Raw genomic sequence first — 18,389 nt, forward strand, 5'->3', positions numbered from 1 at the left:
ACAGGTCACTAGCTTATACTCGGATATTATAGGCTTGTTAGTATAAATTAAATTCTTGTAAGGTTTCATTTTAGGTCAAGTTAGTAAGTTTCAAGTTAGGTACTAATATGTCCTTCTTATAAAAATATTTTAGGAGACAAGCTGCTACTAACAGACTGTTTTTCAATCAGAATCTGTTAAAGAATTAATGATGATAGCAAGAAGTTTGAAAAACAACTTACATCTCCCTTGCAAATATTTACAACATACGGGAATTGAATCAGTGACTAGCGACTTAGCAGTGAATTGTATTACTACTCTGTACTAGAGATGGGTAACTCAGGAGTGATAGATAAAAAAGATATGTATCTTTCCGTTCTTATCACTCGCTCTTTGTATCAGTTCAAATCCGAATGTATCAGTGTATCTTTAACAACTCATTCAATCCGTCGTCCGTTTGTATCTGTGTTGCACTCGCACACACAGCATTGAGCGGCTGGCGTCACGGTTTCTCATCGGAAAGTCCAGACATCTCTTTCGCACTTCCCTACTTAGAATGTTCTGTCTCACTTTCTCGATACCGAGGATAAGTGTTTAACCATTATTTTTAAACGGTTTTATTTAGCTTACCCCGTTTGTTTTATTTATTCATTCTTGGGTCAAATTTAGTAATTCAAATTTCACCCTCTTCCTGTCAACCGATTAATCTGAAATTTTGTATACACCTTTAATTCCGATGACAATACAATATAGTAATATCAATAACATTGTAAATCCAATATGGCCGCCGGCACAAAATGGCGGATAACGTAGATTTTATCAATCCCATCAATATGGGTATCAAATGAAAGGGCTCAACAAGCAGAATACAATATACTATAAAAAATTGAAATCCAAGATGGCGGCCGCTACAAAATGGCGGATAACGTAGGTTTTATCAATCCCATCAATATGGTATCAAATGAAAGTTCTCAACCAGTAGAATACAATGTACTATATAAAATTAAAATCCAAGATGGCGGCCTCTACAAAATGGCGGATAACTTAGGTTTTATAAATCCCATCAACATGGGTATCAAATGAAAGGACTCAACAAGTAGAATACAATTTACTATAAAAAATGAAATCCAAGATGGCGGCCGCTACAAAATGGCGGATAACGTAGGTTTTATCAATCCCATCAATATGGGTATCAAATGAAAGTTCTCAACCAGTAGAATACAATGTACTATATAAAATTAAAATCCAAGATGGCGGCCTCTACAAAATGGCGGATAACTTAAGTTTTATAAATCCCATCAACATGGGTATCAAATGAAAGGTCTCAACAAGTAGAATACAATTTACTATGCAAAATTGAAATCTAAGATGGCGGATAACGTAGGTTTTATCAATCCCATCAATATGGGTATCAAATGAAAGGGCTCAACAAACAGAATACAATATACTATAAAAAATTAAATCCAAGATGGCGGCCGCTATAAAATGGCGGATAACGTAGGTTTTATCAATCTCATCAACATGGGTATCAAATGAAAGGTCTCAACTAGTAGAATACAATTTACTATGCAAAATTGAAATCTAAGATGGCCGCCGCTACCAAATGGCTGATAACAATTTTTTATCAATCCCACCAATACGGGTATCAAATGAAAGGGCTTCACAAGTAGAAAACTGTCAGTAACTCCAGCGGGGCCCAACAGGGCCAAGGCCTGCCTGGGCTGCGAGATTGTTCGAAAGAGTTACCGCGGCCCTGGCACATAAAAGGCCTACGACGGAACAAAACGGTTTCTAGTCAAGAGTCTGACACTCCCTCACCGCTGCTGACCCACAGCAGGAGAGGTCATGTGATGATTTTTGGGGTTGTTAAAAAAAAAAGTATCTGGAAGGGCTATGTATTGAGGAATTAGATTGTAATAAATTGTCAGGTAAGAGACCGTGTAATAATGATACACTAAATGAATTAGATAGAATGAGGAATATTCGGTACGCATTTTCATTAAATACTAAAAACTAGAAAATAAAAAATCGGTAAAAAAACTTTTAAGTTAAACGGTTTTATCTTATGTGCACTGAAAACTAGAAAATAAAAAAATAGTTACTTACCTGTCAACCTACGTAGGTGGTCCCGGTCATATTAAACTAAAATAAAAACGTGGGGCCCCTGTGAAATCCTACCTATGGCAAAGCATATCTTTATACTTTGGTAGATCATGAGCTCGGCGTTCGCTGGTGAAGCCGCTACGGCTGATTATTGATTGTCAAAATCTCCAGTTACGATTATAGTAAGTCGATGCAATCCACACCTATTATACCTCTAGAAGAAAGTACTACAGCAATAGTTAATGGGCCCCACGTTTTTATTTTAGTTTTTATTTATTTATTCGATTTACACGGCTTTAACAGCCAATTACATAAATCGTAAACTTAAATTTAAAATGAAAAATAGAAACTTATTATTATAAACTTATTATTATTATTTATATTATAAACTGATATACGAATCTATCTATCCTAAACGAATCTATCACTCTTAGTTCGTACTGATTTAGTGATACATTGGATTGAATTGAACGAAGCGAGTCACTCTGAGCAACAGTACAATGTCACTCGCGGATTCGAAAGGATATAGAGATACAAAAGAGTGATACATATCCCAGTGATCAAAAGATATATATCAATCTTTTCTTTTCAATGATATGTTTTTCCCATGTCTACTCTGTACTTGCTCTAAGCTTAGGTAGGTACATACTTGTTAATCAGTAAGAGGGATTTACTTACATACTAGAGTCCTAGAGTGTTCCTAGGTCAGTAGTTGTAAGTCCACATACGTATAAAGTCTACGAATAATCTACGAAGTGTGTGTTTGTTTGGACGCGATAATCTCCAGAAATACTAGTTCGAATGGAAAGATATTTTGATTAGGTATGCGATAGCCCAATTCTTGAGGATGGTTATGGGCTAATTAATATGATGCTTTGACTATGAGGAGCTGAGCCTTAGATAACAATTATAAGACGTGGTGTGTCAGGCAAAACCGCAAGCTACAGCTAGTGATCAAATAAATAAGTTTAATATACTCTAAAGTCTAAACAATATTAACATAACTACTTTCTAGCACTGGCTAAGGCCGGTTGCAAACGAGTAAAACCAGTAGATTTGCGCTAACGAACGGTCACAACTATGTTAACTTCTCGTTTGCTAATTTCCTTCGGCGGATATCTTGTTTCTCTAATATTTCTTAGTTTCTCTGTTAATTGGGCAACATTAATATCATCTGTAGTTGGCCTATTTAACGCAGCTTTAAGGATGAGTCCGGCTGAGATTATCTTCCCCACAGGTAAACTATCTCGACTTCATGTTTTTTGTTTTATACTGTGGTCTTTTTTTTTTTTTTTTTTTTTTTTTTTTTTTTTTTTTTTTTTTTTTTTCCGACGTCAAAAATCATCAAATGACCCCACCCGCTGTGGGTTAGCAGCGGTGAGGGAGTGTCAGACTCTTACTGACTAAAAACCGTCGTGTTCCGTCATAGGCCTTTTATGTACCAGGGCCGCGGTATCTCTTTCGAACAACCCGCAGCCCCGGCAGGCCTTGGCCCTGCTGGGCCCCGCTGGTTATACTGTGGTCTTACATGGATTTTGTTTTAACTTAGATTTGGGGAATACCATCCCTCAGGATGCTGGAGAAACCATAAAGTACAGCTAGAAGGATAATAATCCTTTACTGAGCAAAGAGTAAACCTGTAATCAGATACATTACTGTAAGGTGCGACCTTTGCTCAAACCCGAACCATACCGTAATCACGTGCTTTTCGGCCACTCAAGATATTAATTACTAACCTAGGCATTTAATTTAGTAATATTTAAGATTTACATACCGGTTTAACTGGACTCTTGTATTTTTATTATAATTGATTATAATCAACGTTTTGAGTACAATGCCATTGAGTTCTGAATGCGACCCACGCGAGCTGACAAGGGTGATGCAAAAAGTTTTGCATAAGTATATTAAAAAGGTGACAAATAACAACATAATTATAATAATGCACTTACTGTTAGCAGAAATAACGGGATTGGGTATGTAGGTTAGATGGAGACCCCACATAACTTAGGATTAGTGTAGGAAGAAGAAGAATGATCATGATTCAGATGGATCAAAAAAATAATATATAAACTAGTTTAATTCAGATAAAAAATTTAACTGTTCTAGTAGGTAAATCTAACAGTTTGATAGTGAAATACAATTTGAGTGTCTAAAAATTTGATAAATATAAGAGATGAATAGGAGTATCATAAACATATCCGTTAGAAAAATTAGCAATGTCAATGTACTCACATTTGGCAAAAAAAAAACGTACAAAATGCATTTGCATTTGCCTAAATATATTTGCCAAAATACTAGTCAAGTAACTAATGAGTATTTTTGGTTGCAAGTTATTTATAGGAGTTCATTTATTTTACCTACAAGAGACAACTTAGTTTTAGTTTTGTTCCAGTTTGTAGGTGTATTGATACGTATACCTCAAGTACATAAGTGGTGTGTTAGACTATTGATGAAAACGGGTGAAGTCTTGATCCTCTTCTTCTTTCACACTAAAACTATTGAATCGAATCGATTTGAAAATGCAATTTTGTACAGGTTGTTTTTTTTTGGATAGTCTCCAGCTTGAAAAAGACTTAGGCTAGGTATATATTGGTGACGCAAGTGGGATCACGGAGAACTGTTAGTAGACAATAATATTCTTAGAGAATTAAGATTATTGAGAAAATGCTGCACAAAACATCAGTGTGCAGTTGTGCACGTTGGTATCACTTAGTTTATTGTTATTTAAATAAATATTATACAGACTGATTGTCTAGCAGGGCAGCTGTCGTCTCTAAGATCAGCTAGCTGCGCAGGGGTTCCTTCTATCTGGCAGAATTTTATTTGGCCGAATTTTATTTGGCATAACACACTTGGCATAATTTTTTTTCAACGAATGTTTTTAAGGCATAAAAAATATTTAGCATAATTATTGTTTCACCGAATATTTATATGCCCGAATTTACAGTTGCATACTTTTAAGATGGCAGAATTTTATTTCGCATAATTGCTTTTGGCATAGTTAGAGTTTCGCATTATTTCGTTTCGCATAATGTATATTTTGAGAAACTATTATTTGGTATAATCTCATTTGGCGTACTATGAAGATGGAAGAATTTAATTTAGATTCAATTTATTTAGCAAATTGTCATTTATAACCTTCAATTAAAAACATTGTATTAAAAATTGAAGCTAGTAACGAAAACGAATCGCTGCAAAACCGACACCACGTAGTTTTGTCTGCCCTACCCCTAGAGTGCAATTCAAAACCGCGTAGGCGCGGAGGGGCGAGGCGGCCTGCGAGCTGAGGCGCAGGTAGTTTTAACGCTTGCCGACACGGCTGAGGCTGGCCGGCTCGCCGGCCAGTAAGCCGAAGCTGCGGTGGTGAGCGTGAAAACCATCTGCGACGATAAGCTCGCATGGTACCGCCGGAGCCCCGCAGCGCCGGAGCCGTGACAGAAGCCATGCTTGCTCCATGTTGCATGCTTACTTCCATACTGCATGCTAGACATGCGCAAAATGTGTCATTGAAAAGAAATGAATGAAGTAGTTCTTTTCGCTCAACGAAGTAGTCCACTCATTTACTTCAGTACTTCATTTAGTTCACCAAATCTGAACGAGTCAATGAGTCACCCAGCTCTTAGGAATCATAATCGCAGTCTACTCATTTAGTTCAGTAAATCAAAACGAATCAATCTGTAGTGTGAGGGATAAGTATCGACGAATGAATCACAAACTTGATTTTTTATCTCGATATCTCGATTTTCCTTCATACTTTATACAGGCTTAGGACTATCAACCGTGAAAATATTAATAAACAGAAAATTATGTAGCTTTAAAGTAATTTAGATATATTTTAGTTTAGGTTGGCGTATTTAAAAATCGAAATATGTAGCCGATCATATCTATGGAAGGATCCTGAACTAGTGAACTAAATGAAGTAGAGACACATTCGAAGGAGTAGTGAAGGAATGATACGTTTATTTTCGGAAGTGAAGTAGTCCATTTCCTTCAATCGTTCGTGAACTACCCATGTCTACTGCATGCCTGCTTGCATTCTGCATGCTTGAAATTCTGACTGACAACTTTCTGCTAAATGATGTTTCTACTATTTAAGTATTATGAATATGAAATTTATGCCTAAAGATGATTCTGCTTGCCAAAATTATGCGTTTTTAAATTATGCGAAATGAGTGTATGCCACACGATTTTCTGCGAAATGAAGGTTATGCCAACTGTTGGTATGCAAAATAAGATTATGCCATAAAAAGTTCTGCCATAAAGGGGGGACCCGCTGCGCAGGACATATATATTATAGTGCACAAGGATTTGCAAAGACATTGTATAGGTGTGTAGGTAAATGTTCTCTAGTCTGTATAATTTTGAATGATTTATCATGCTTATAGTAACCTTTAAAATCGAACAATACCTAGTTGTAAAACTCCCTCTATTATAGTGATAAAAAAACTATTGAGCCTTGTATACTCAAGACAAAACAGTTTTGGACTATGTATTTAGGCAATGCTTATCGATGAAAAATGTTGTTCTAACTACGAATTGTACTCGCGAATAGTTTTGAAAACACTTGGGCTAATCATAGGTAGAAGAAAACCAAATATTTTTTAAAATTTTAGAAAAATTACTTAATAAACGACTCATAAATTTCTTGCATAAATATAATATTCTTTCCAGTGCTCAATATGGTTTTAGACAAGGGCTTTCGACACAGGATGCTGTTACAGCGTTGACAAGTGAAATCGTTAGAGAAGTAGATAAAGGGTACAAATGCATAACAGTATTCTTAGATCTTAAAAAAGCGTTTGACACCGTTTCTGTTCCTATCCTTGTGCAGAGGCTTGAAGCTATCGGGTTAAGAGGTATGGCCCTTTCCCTCTTCGATAACTATCTTCGGGGAAGAAAGCAACAGGTTAAGATAGAAAACCTGTACAGTGAAGAAGAAAACGTTGTTTTTGGCGTCCCGCAAGGGAGTGTGCTCGGCCCGACGCTGTTCCTGATATACATAAACGACTTATGTAACCTCGGGAATAGCGGGGGGAAGATCTTCTCCTACGCTGACGATACAGCTGTAGTCTTTTCTGGACAGTCATGGGATATTGTGAAACAAAAAGCTGAATTTGGTCTATCTGTCATTGGGAATTGGTTAAAAGAAAATCTTCTAACCTTAAACGTATCAAAAACAAATTACATTTGCTTTTCCCCGAGTGCAAAATCGAAACCTGGTACTGGCTTTAACATAGTGATTGGCGTGAGTAAGTCTTCTGGTTTAAACAGCAATTGTCAAGAAGTGCAACGAGTCACTTCTACGAGGTATTTAGGTATCATTATTGACGAGTGTCTATCGTGGCATGCACAGATTGATGCTAATATCTCTCGTATTAGGAAACTCATATGGATTTTCAAAACCCTCCGCTATGTTATGCCTACAGACCTGCTTGGGAAAATTTATACTGCGCTGGCACAGTCTGTTACCACATACTGCATCCCAGTTTGGGGAGGAGCCTCCAAAACTAAAATGCTTGAGCTCGAAAGAGCCCAGCGCTCACTTTTAAAAGTCACATATTTTAAACCCTACAGATATCCGACCAACAAACTATATGGATTCTCTGGTTTACTAACAGTAAGGCAGCTATATCTATTACATACAACCTTATATCTACATAAATCTATCCCATATAACCCAACAGTTCAGGATAAAAGACGGAATAATATAGTCGCGCACTCCTCACGTGTCCGTACGGCTTTTGCCGAGCGACAGTACGTTGTACAATCAGCTTATGTCTACAATAAAATAAACTCAAAATTAAAATTTAATCGAGAGGCCAAACACAAATGTAAGAAAATCATCACAGATTGGTTGAAAACATTATCATACGAAGAAACTGAACTAATATTGGTCAGACTTTGCTAACATGGAATACATAATATACTTACCTTCACAATTACACATGCACACATACACACTCCCTCCATCACACACACACTCACACACATTATAGACATACACGCACACACTCACTCACATATATATGTACAACCGAGCAGCTTTTCCTAATACTAATAGTACTAGTATAACTTACCTTGTACTGTTTTAGTTTTTAATTTTAATTTTTATATTGTTTTTCTTTTAGTTTTCTAGTTTATTAGTCTCCAAGTGTAAACGTAAATAAGGGAAGAAGCGAGCCAGCCCCAACACAAGTATTCTTGATTACTTAATGGGGCTGTCTCATCATACAATTATGTTACTATTTTGAGACAATAAACAATAAACAATTATAAAACAATTTATAATTGTGTACGCCTAAACCACCTAAAGGTAAGGGACCCATAGTCTGGTTCTAAGGTACGTTTTTGATGCTTTTTTTGAACCTCGTGAAAACTACTACACGCACCCAGATAAAAAATCAGATCTAACTGGTCTGATTTCGAATTATGTAACCAGTTTTTGTTATAATATTCCTTTTGAGCAGCTTTGATTATTTACAAGTCATAAGTTCATTTTGTCACTTAGTACCTCAAAGACTGATAAGAGACATTATTAACTGTGCGTTAAAACCGAATCGAAATTCACATTGAGAACGAATTGAAAAATACCTAATTCTCATTGGTTATCGAAAGGCACGTTGTAGAATATAAATTGTAGTTTAATTTATAGCATTTTCGTTTCTGTTTAGAGTTAAATATTTAGTTGATTAATCGGTTGTCAGTTGAAAATCTACGGCACTCGTTCCTACTTTAATTAAAGATTGTAATTGATGTTATGGATAATAGTTACCTATAATTAGCAATGTCTTCGCCTTCTGTATTGAGCTATACGTTACCTAGAAGATTATATACCTACGACACAAACTTTATTTTTGCTTTGTTTATACAAAGTAAGTAAGTTAGTAGTTAAGTAGTATCTAGTCTTACTCCTTCATGAAACAACAAACCATAGAATGGTTTTAATGAAGCGTTAAGTAAGCTTATACATGCATGGAATACTAACAGATTATTCGTGCGATCGCTAATTACTGAACGCACGATATACCTACATAAAAACGTAATATAAACAAAGAAGTATATTGCTTAATAATTATAGAATGTATTCCTAAGTCATTCGTTTCTTGCTACGCCCTTAACCTCTGGGCAATTACGAAATAATATCTTCAAATATCATGCTTGCCCAGAAGTTAAGGCCATAGTAAGAAGCATCTTACAAGGGTCCTTCAAACGTATACTGAGATTCAGTACCTATTACAAATCTTGCTACCAATGGAACATTAAATTAAATAAGCATTTATTCTCGTTCAGCAATGATAGATATAGCTAAGTTATTTGCACAGATTCTGGATAGCTGTTAATGTCTGCCTAACCTGACCTATATTACGTTGGAGTCTGCTTCCAATCTAATTGGATGAAGCTAAGTATCTACCCACCAGTGTTTTAAATGGAGCGACTGCCTATCGGACCTCCTCAACCCAGTTACCAGGGCAACCCGATACACTTTAGTCACGCTTTTTTTCAGACACGGGAAACCCCATACATACCTTTTGGTAAGATTATTTAGCACTTCAATGTAGTTTTGTCTTTGCATCGTTATGTAATAATAACGAAGTGTGTTTTTTTCGTCGATTCGTCATTTTTAATTGCCTTACTGCGTTGATTGGATTTTTAATTAAAAATCTATCGGTGATAATAATTGGAAACAATTCACAGATCAATTCGTTTGAGTGCTTCGATCTTTTCCCTATGGGTTCGTTACGATATAGATATATGCGATAGAATTACTGACTAGACATTAATTTTCTGTTAGATTTTTTTTGTAAACGAGTTACAAAATCATGAAGACCCAGAGCTTCAATAGAGCCGTGTGACGAGACAAATTTAAATTGTTTAACACTCATGAGATTGCAGCTTCAAAATATTTTTGATTACTGGATTCAACGTAAATAATACTAAGTCAAGTACACATTGTCCATACATTTGGGCTCATCTACACTTGCGTGCGCAGGAGTCGCTATATCGACAGTTTTTGTGTCAATGTCGCGAAGTGCTCAGGCCGGGCCATTACGGTAATACTCGATAATGATAACTTAGTTTATTGTATGATTGAAGAGGTGGTTTAGTAGCCTTTTGGTGGAGATCAAAGTTTTGTGTTGAAGGTCTTAAGGAACGCACTTACTTGTTGTTACAAGTAAAAATAAGAATGTGGTAAGAATGGGCCAAAGCGACAAAGAAGATTGATATGATGGGTTTGATTGAAAGTGCTTATCTCAGGAACTACTGGACCAGCGTGAAAAATTCATGCACGCTTTACGTTACATTTTATCCGGAGTGCGCGGAGGTACGTACCTAATTCACACAGGACCCGAGTCAAACCGCTGGTAGAAGCTAGTAATTTAATAATAAAATACCTATTCAATAATATATGTGTATATACAACGACGTCCAGCACCATACAATGGCAAATAAAAAAATACAAAACAAAGGTAAGTGCAAAATGTAAGGTTATAAAAAATACCGGTTTCTTATAAACCCAACGTTTACACACAAAATAAATGTGTTGAAAAAAATACATGATATTCATTTCTTTCAAGTCAAATGTTTTTGTCATGTTCAAAATTAACATTACACTTTAAATTCAATTATTAGTCATCAGTTTTGGAATGACCAAAAAAACTAATAAGTGTGTGTTTTATCCTGCTTGTCTAGGAAAGGCCAAAAATAATTTAAACGTCCCGTAGATATCATGAATCAAGACAAACCTTCTATTCAGCTCAGGATAAAAGGAAAGGTGACATTTAAAAAATATTCACACGGATTTCCGATAACTATTAAAGTTTTACCTGGGGAAATTCCTTCTCGCGGTATAAAAGTGTAGCACACATTAAATGACGAGTTTTAATAAAACATGTGGCGTAAAATAAAAAGAGCAATGGCTAAGCCAATCGGCTGTATATGTATAGCGAGTTTGATTCCTGTCTCGGAAAAATGGGTTATGTTTGGTGGGAACGAAAGTGTACCCGGTAAAGGTTTCAGTTTTTTGAAAAATAAAATCTTTTTGCAAAGGCATATACAATTTCTAATAGATTTTTCTAGTTTAGTTCAATAAAAATGAACCTAACATATCGGTATGTAACAGTTAGATTTTCGCATTTATAATATTCGTATGAACGGCAGGTTGTAAGTATGTTAGCGTAGAATGCAGTAAATCATTTACTGGGAAATGATTATAGCAGCATTCCTGTAGGATCATTAGTTGAGTAGCGGCATATACATAGGTACATTTCTATACTAGAACATGGAAGACTGTTTGTTTGTTTGTGGTTTGCTTGCATGCTCTAAACTCGGAAACTGCTGGCCCGATAAAACAATATAATTCAGTGTTACATAGCCAATGTATCGTCGGAATTAAAGGTGAAATGAAGTAGCTAAGTAGGTCCCACGGGATACAGGTCAAATCATATGTATTATGCACTAGAATTATCTAAAGAAAGGTAACGTGCTATGATGTCACTAAGAAAACTTTCTGAATTCCTATCGTTACATAATATTTTAGAGAAATAGCCTTAACTTGAAGTTAGTACTATAATTTCCCCTTTATCTCTAAAGTTTACACTATCCATTAACAGTTTGAAAGTGTACCAGTAACCAGCTTTTACTGACTTTCCACAATATTTCAGTAGGTAAGTGCAACCTGTAAGGCTAGATAAGGCTTGTTACGTGGGTTTAGCGTTGTCAGTAACGATACCCGTGGCGTCTGTAGGCCGTAGAGATAAACTAAGTTGACGTGTTGAAGAAACAAGGTCCTTTTGAACGTAATTGAGAGGTTTTAATCTGACTCTTTAATTTATTAAGACTATTCGCTTAATATTTGTATAGTAAGTGAGACAGAACATCTGGAGGTAACTTACAGAATTTCAGTAAATGTGTAAGGTAACCTTTGAGAAAGTTAATATAGACACAATGATGCAACTGGTTATAATAATTCATGTCAGTATTTGTTCTTCATTCTTAGTTGTTTTTTTAATGTGGTCAGTAGGGTCTGGGGATGGATGCGAGCTGCTCATGGCTGGGTTGCGTGGTGTGGCAATAGGCTGATAATTATGATATAATAAAACTACGGTAAGTAATGTTCCAATGAAGTGCGGGTGATTAACATTAATCTTACGCACCCAGAACTCTATGTAAGTATGATAATAATGTGGCGAATAAACTTTTTTTTGTCCAGGTGCAACTAATATACCTATTATGCTTTTTTTAGGATAAATGTTAAAGTAACTTTACTTCGTTCTGGACGCTTTAAACCTGCAGTTTAAAACCCTGAAATCGACATCTTAATGAGAACTATTAAATATTTTTGTAAACAACGTCATATTTTGAATCGAAGTGCCTAATACATCGATAAATCTAGGCTCCCAGACTAGACAAACTTTCACTATGCCATCAGACATAACAGACAACGTCACATTCTTTAACTTATATTATCAAGTCTTGTCTATAAACTGGACATAGCTAGTAAGTAAATAATATAAATAGTAGAATTTTCTCGGAGTTTTTCCTCACTATCAGATCATCTCTTTGTAAAACATTGGTACTCAGCTGCATTTCGTACTGGAAGCCGAGCCAAACAAGGTTGGGTTGAAGACCATCTATTTGGAATCGTGTGTGTTTTTCTTAAGAACCTTAGAACTATTTGAAATAGAACCTTTGACTTCTGATTATGTATAGATTATATCATGCTAGATCTTGACTACATACTACGTCATTGACTTTATGCTTCGGATTTTTTGGAATCAAGTTCCAAAATGGTTGAGATTAAAGAATTTATTTCCTTAAGGAAGTCCTTAACTCAAATTCAAATATTTTATTTAATACAAACTTTTTTATCGTTAAGATTTTATTGTTTAAGATCTTTATTTTAACATAAATTAGATGTCATTGGATTTTGTAAAAAAACACACCAGGTATAAAAAAAATATTAAAAGTTCAACTGATATCATTTTTTGAAAAATCTTTTCCTTGTGCAATTCAAAAAGGTGAACGAACTAACTCATATTTCCAATGTAAATAAATAAGGCGTAACTAACACAGGAATTTACTAACTTTCATAGTCAATTACCTGATTCTACACGGTTAGGCTTTTGCGGAAAAACCTTTGTTTTTATTATCACGAAAATACTTGCTTTTTCACAGAACACGTAGTTTTTTAACCATCGATAACATTTTTGATAACAGAACACTAAAACGATCGTTTCGCGAAATTAGAAATCAAAGAGAAATTCCTTACAAAATATCCAAAAAGAAAACATTGCTAACAGCAAAATATTCATTCACAAACTTAACAAAAAATAGAAAAACTAAAAAAACATATAGAGCTCACCTTATCAAAAAATAGTATCCAAAAAACACACAAAACACAACACTAAAACACACAAAAAAACGATAAAAACAAAAAAAAAGATCGATGTATTTCGCTCGACTCCTGCGCAGGCTGAATGCGCGCGCGCCTCGTAACAACTGACCGTCAACTGTCAGTTGTTAGTGATCCTACCTTATATTGTACTTTAGTGATAAATCGTGAGGTATGTAATTAGTAATTATTATTGTAAAGTATTAGTATTAGGTATGTGACGTCAAAATGAAAGTCCATTGGGAAGAAATGAGTATGACATCTACGTCAGACGATTTTTAATTGTTCTTTTTTTTTTTCATAAATCTGTGTGTTTGTCTTACTTTCGCTCTACTGGGTAAAGGACTCGTCTTATACAAAGAAGAAACCATGCTTGCTCAAAGGCGATTGCCACTTTCAGATTTTTAAGGAAATTTTACGTGTCTAGGCCATGTCTAGGGTACAGTTTTTAGTGGTGTCCAAGAGATTAAGTTGAAAAAATCGCTAGATCTTAAAAACGTACCTACGCATATCTTAAATTCCGGACAAACTCATAAGCTAGTTATTATTTCAGTGTGCGGAGTTCTTTCAGAAGGCGAGTAACACCACGGGAAGCAATGAGTTCATATATTGATATTGATGATTAATAAAATTCTTGGGGGAAATTATTTTTTGTATTTCATTCCACTTTCCCTATCACCTGCGTTAAAAGTTCACGTCTCATCAATTGTTTCTTGTATCAATCAGGGGCCCGATTCTCCTAATTTTACTTAAGAAACATACGATTCACATTCGACTGCGATCCAATCCCGACTCGATTACGATTGAAGCATATGTGGCATTCCGCTATTTTTTCTTTGATATAAACGTTTTTATCCTTTTCTGTCATTCAATAATTAATCATTTTGTCTGCAAATGATTTACGATTGCAATATGATTGTAGAGCAAACTACCGTATAGACCAAAATCACCAAAATAGCAGACCAATCGCAAACGAATCTAATGTCGTTGGAATACGATTGGTCTTATATTAGTAGCAGAATGCCCGATATGGTTAAAACTGCTATTGCGATTCGATTTCTATTCAATTTTGACATTATTAACTTAGGAGAATCGGGCCCCTGCAAGGTTTTGGTCACCAATTTTGTGGTTTTCCGCCGTTTAGTCAGCTAGCGGTTAAGGATTTTAAGCTGGTACAACGGTTAGGTAAGCAAAAATTAAAAAAATGCATGGTATGCATTCTTACTAAGATATCGCAAAAATTGTTATCAAGGGGTATATGGGATTGCCCGGGTAGCTGGATTCAGGTGAGATAAGCAGCCGTTCCTTATAAAACACTAGTACCTTCTAAGACTTGATGGCAACCCCAACAAAGTTGAGAACAGTCAGCAACAATGAACTTCTCCAGCAACGGCAGCAAAACATTGAAAAAATCTGTTTGCGTCATTGTCCTGCACGATCGGCTATAAAATATAGCCCTCGCGCCCTTTATTTCGTAAATAATAGACCATGAGAGCTCTCGTACACTGCATACTAAACCGTCGGCCGATAGTTGGTCCTATGTTTGGTTGACAGTTTATTTTGAAGGGAATTATGAGTCTTATCAAACTTTTGAGTTTCAGTTTGGTTTCGCGAGTCATATGAGCCCATCAACGAAACCAAACTGCCGGTATATGCCAGGGTGTCGCCGTTGACGGGAACGTCTAGGAGGATATCATCATCATCATCATTACCTGCTATTATCTTATCGGGTTTGTGTATTTTTGAATGGCCTACGCAAATGTTCTGCAGATCTGGTATCGTCGTGTGACAGGTCGTTGAGCTCCCTAAGATATGGTTGAGCTACACGACGACTGATGCATGCGTGCCTTCTGTTGGGACTGGTCAGCTCCAGCCTGATGTGGCTCTTTCCTCAAAAGGCTATTCCAGACCGCGTACATGGTGACACTCACACATAATATTATTTGATTTATAACATATTTGGACTTAAAAGAGACGATGACCCTTGAGTTTGTTTCGGCGTTTCTTCTCAGGGATCAGTCATTAGGAAATGCCGACCTCAGCGTTCTTAAAATGACGTGTACAAGTGATGTAATGTCCAACTTGCAAAATAAACGATTTCATTTCTTTTCATTTCATATAATCTCCGTACTGATTTAAGAACCCAATCAAACTATCAGTCGTCTAAAAGTTACCTGTGTGCGGGGACTGTACCTCAAAGGGTTTCAAGGGTAATGTGTAAGTATGAAACCAATGCACGTAGTGTTGACTATCACGTTTAGAGGAAAATATCTTTAGTTTCCTGCTTTAGGCCGTCACAGGGATTTAACAATTTTTTGTTTCATTATGACGTAGGTATGACGAGTAATTGGATCATGTTTTCTTGTCTTTATGCCTATTACGTGGACAACGGGATTTTTAGAGGATAATCATGATGAAACAGTATTGCTAATAAATTGACAATTGTTTTGTTAAAAGCAAATGCTTCCTTCCTTTAATTTCTTGCTCGCACATATAGGGTGCAATAATATAATTTGAATATTGTACTGTTCTTAACCCCCATTGGGAAATGGCTTTGATCAATGTATAAGAAGAGAATACATATTTACAATAAAAATCAAAAACTATCCTAGTAAAACAAACAACTAAAAAGCGTCAAAAAATTCGTCCCCATCGCTGTCAACTGCGAGCGTGCCCAAGTGGATGGCAGCATTACCTCGTTGGATCGCCATGCTGATTCTTTGTCCGAGGTAATAGCCAGCCTTCTGGTCACGAGAAGCGTCAACCAGCCGCCTAGAGAGATCTTTAAATAGAATGTGGGCATTCGGACCCCACGACCCGAGGGTTTTATTAAGAAGAGAATATATCTTTTACAATAAAGCAACAGACAATATAGAATAAAAATCTCCGAAAAAAAAGCTCTGAAACTATTGAACCAATTTGAAAACTTCTTTCATTGTTGGGAAACTAGACTATCCTCAAGTGACATTAACTGATTGTATGCCGCTAATTAGAGAACCATAGAAAATCTATTGTCTGTGGCGTGGATCCGCGCACCCGGCATACAAGAGTTTAAGCTATATTTTGTCCGGGTACAAGGAATTTCCTAGATAGGGAGGTGAGCTAGTCATTAAAAATGCAGATATTTTTCTTCGTAAAAGCCTGTAATGTATGATTACGAGTGTATAATATATAATTATAATAAGTAATAAATAATTATAAATGATAATGAGCTAGAAATCCTTCTTTCCTTCAGTTTTCAGCTGTGTCTACAATGTAGCAGAGTCATAAGGTTTGTGTTATTGTTTAATTAATTTATTGGCACTCTGCACAGTAATTCAATGAATAAAAATAATTAATATGGGTATTAATTTGTCTCACTTTATGACACCAAAGAAACCAGTACATAATATGTAAGTAGTTCCCCCGGGACGTGGGCGGAACCGCGGATAACAGCTAGTTTAAATATGAAAAGAGAACCACTCTATTTTGTTTATCCTTGCTACGTTTATTCTTTTTCAACGTCAAATGTCTTTAGTTAGGATGTCTTATTCTTAATACCCAATGACCCAATTTTTCTAAAACAAACAGAAAAAACCGCATATTTCAAGTCCTTATTTACATATAAAGATAAGCATCTTTTAACCAAATACCTACCGAAGTGAAAGCCGAGTTCGCGCTTGACAACTGATGATGTCACACAACGGTATATCCTTTGGAAGTTATATTCGGCAGCGGTAGCCACTCAATAAATAAATGTATTTCGGCATAATGGAACTTGTTTGGTATTTATTGATGAAATAAAAAGTATGCAAATAAAATCTTTTATTTTACAAGGTTTGAATGGATTCATATATTGGGTGTGGTCAGCTAAATGGTAAAAAACTTTGAGTATTTAGTATCATTTTCGGCATACCAAGTCTAGCTTTTACGTAGACATTTGAAAGTGTACCTCTAATTCGTGAATATTCTTAAAAACTTATTTTAACCGACTTTCCAAAAAGAGAATTTTTTTTTCTTTCCATTTTCAATTGAATTTTGGACTTTTTGAATCAATGGAGATCTTCCTGGGATTCCTCATTATAATTAACTCTTTTTTAACCTAAGCGGGTGAAAACAGATACGTCCAGAGTACGGATAAATCAATAATATTAATCCATAAGTCACTACCTCTCTTTAATTTATACAACCTGGCTGTTTTAACTATGTGCAATTAACGCTCCTATTGTGATCGATTCTAGTTTTATCGAATGCAGACGAGATGAGGAAATAGCTCAACTGTTTACCAATGTCATTGATTTATTTATTTTGATTACGACTGGCTATCCAGGGCCGAAGTAATCACTGCTCTGTTCGTATCTAGATTTTAATATATTTTAATGAGAAAATATTAATAAAAAAATACATAAATAAATTGTTTATTACTTCACTTTGCGCATAACTGTATAATTTGCCTGAACCAGGTAAAAACCTGTGTCTCAGGCGTGAAAGTGCTTATTATAATATTGTCTGAGGGAATACGGGTCTTAATCTTAGGGTACTCAAAAACTTATATTTTTTTGAAGAAGCAGTTTTGGATTGTCTTTAATACCTCATTCCTTTTTAAAACGATCTGCGAGAAAAATAATAAGTGCCACATGGGAAATAAATTAAAAGTCGTCTGAACGCTGCTTAGTATGTGTATTTTAGTAGGCGTTCCCAACAAGGCTTTTATTGGATCGTTATTAAATAAAAATTAATATGTAGTTAACCCATACAAATATTAATAAAAACCTGCACTAAGAAGTAAAAATATTATATTACTGCGGAAATATTCTGAAAAGTTGCACACTACTGCCATCTATGATCACCAACAAACACTAACCAGGAAAACATGTTATCTTTGCTAGGTTTAATTTCTAGAAATAGTAATCAAATTAATGAACACATATAAAGC

General features: G+C 35.5%; 1 protein-coding gene across 1 annotated transcript in view; it reads right to left on the bottom strand.

Annotated features, from left to right (window-relative positions):
• Nucleotides 1–13,604, bottom strand: part of LOC124637284 (cationic amino acid transporter 3) — a 36,199-nt gene extending 22,595 nt beyond the window's left edge. The window contains exon 1 of the mRNA XM_047173632.1: nt 13,445–13,604. The gene's annotated coding sequence lies outside the window, so the exon portion shown is untranslated. The remainder of the gene's footprint in view (nt 1–13,444) is intronic.
• Between the last annotated feature and the right edge of the window lie 4,785 nt (nt 13,605–18,389).

The sequence above is a fragment of the Helicoverpa zea genome, chromosome 16, assembly GCF_022581195.2.
Source record: "Helicoverpa zea isolate HzStark_Cry1AcR chromosome 16, ilHelZeax1.1, whole genome shotgun sequence".
In the NCBI taxonomy this organism is placed as follows: domain Eukaryota; kingdom Metazoa; phylum Arthropoda; class Insecta; order Lepidoptera; family Noctuidae; genus Helicoverpa; species Helicoverpa zea.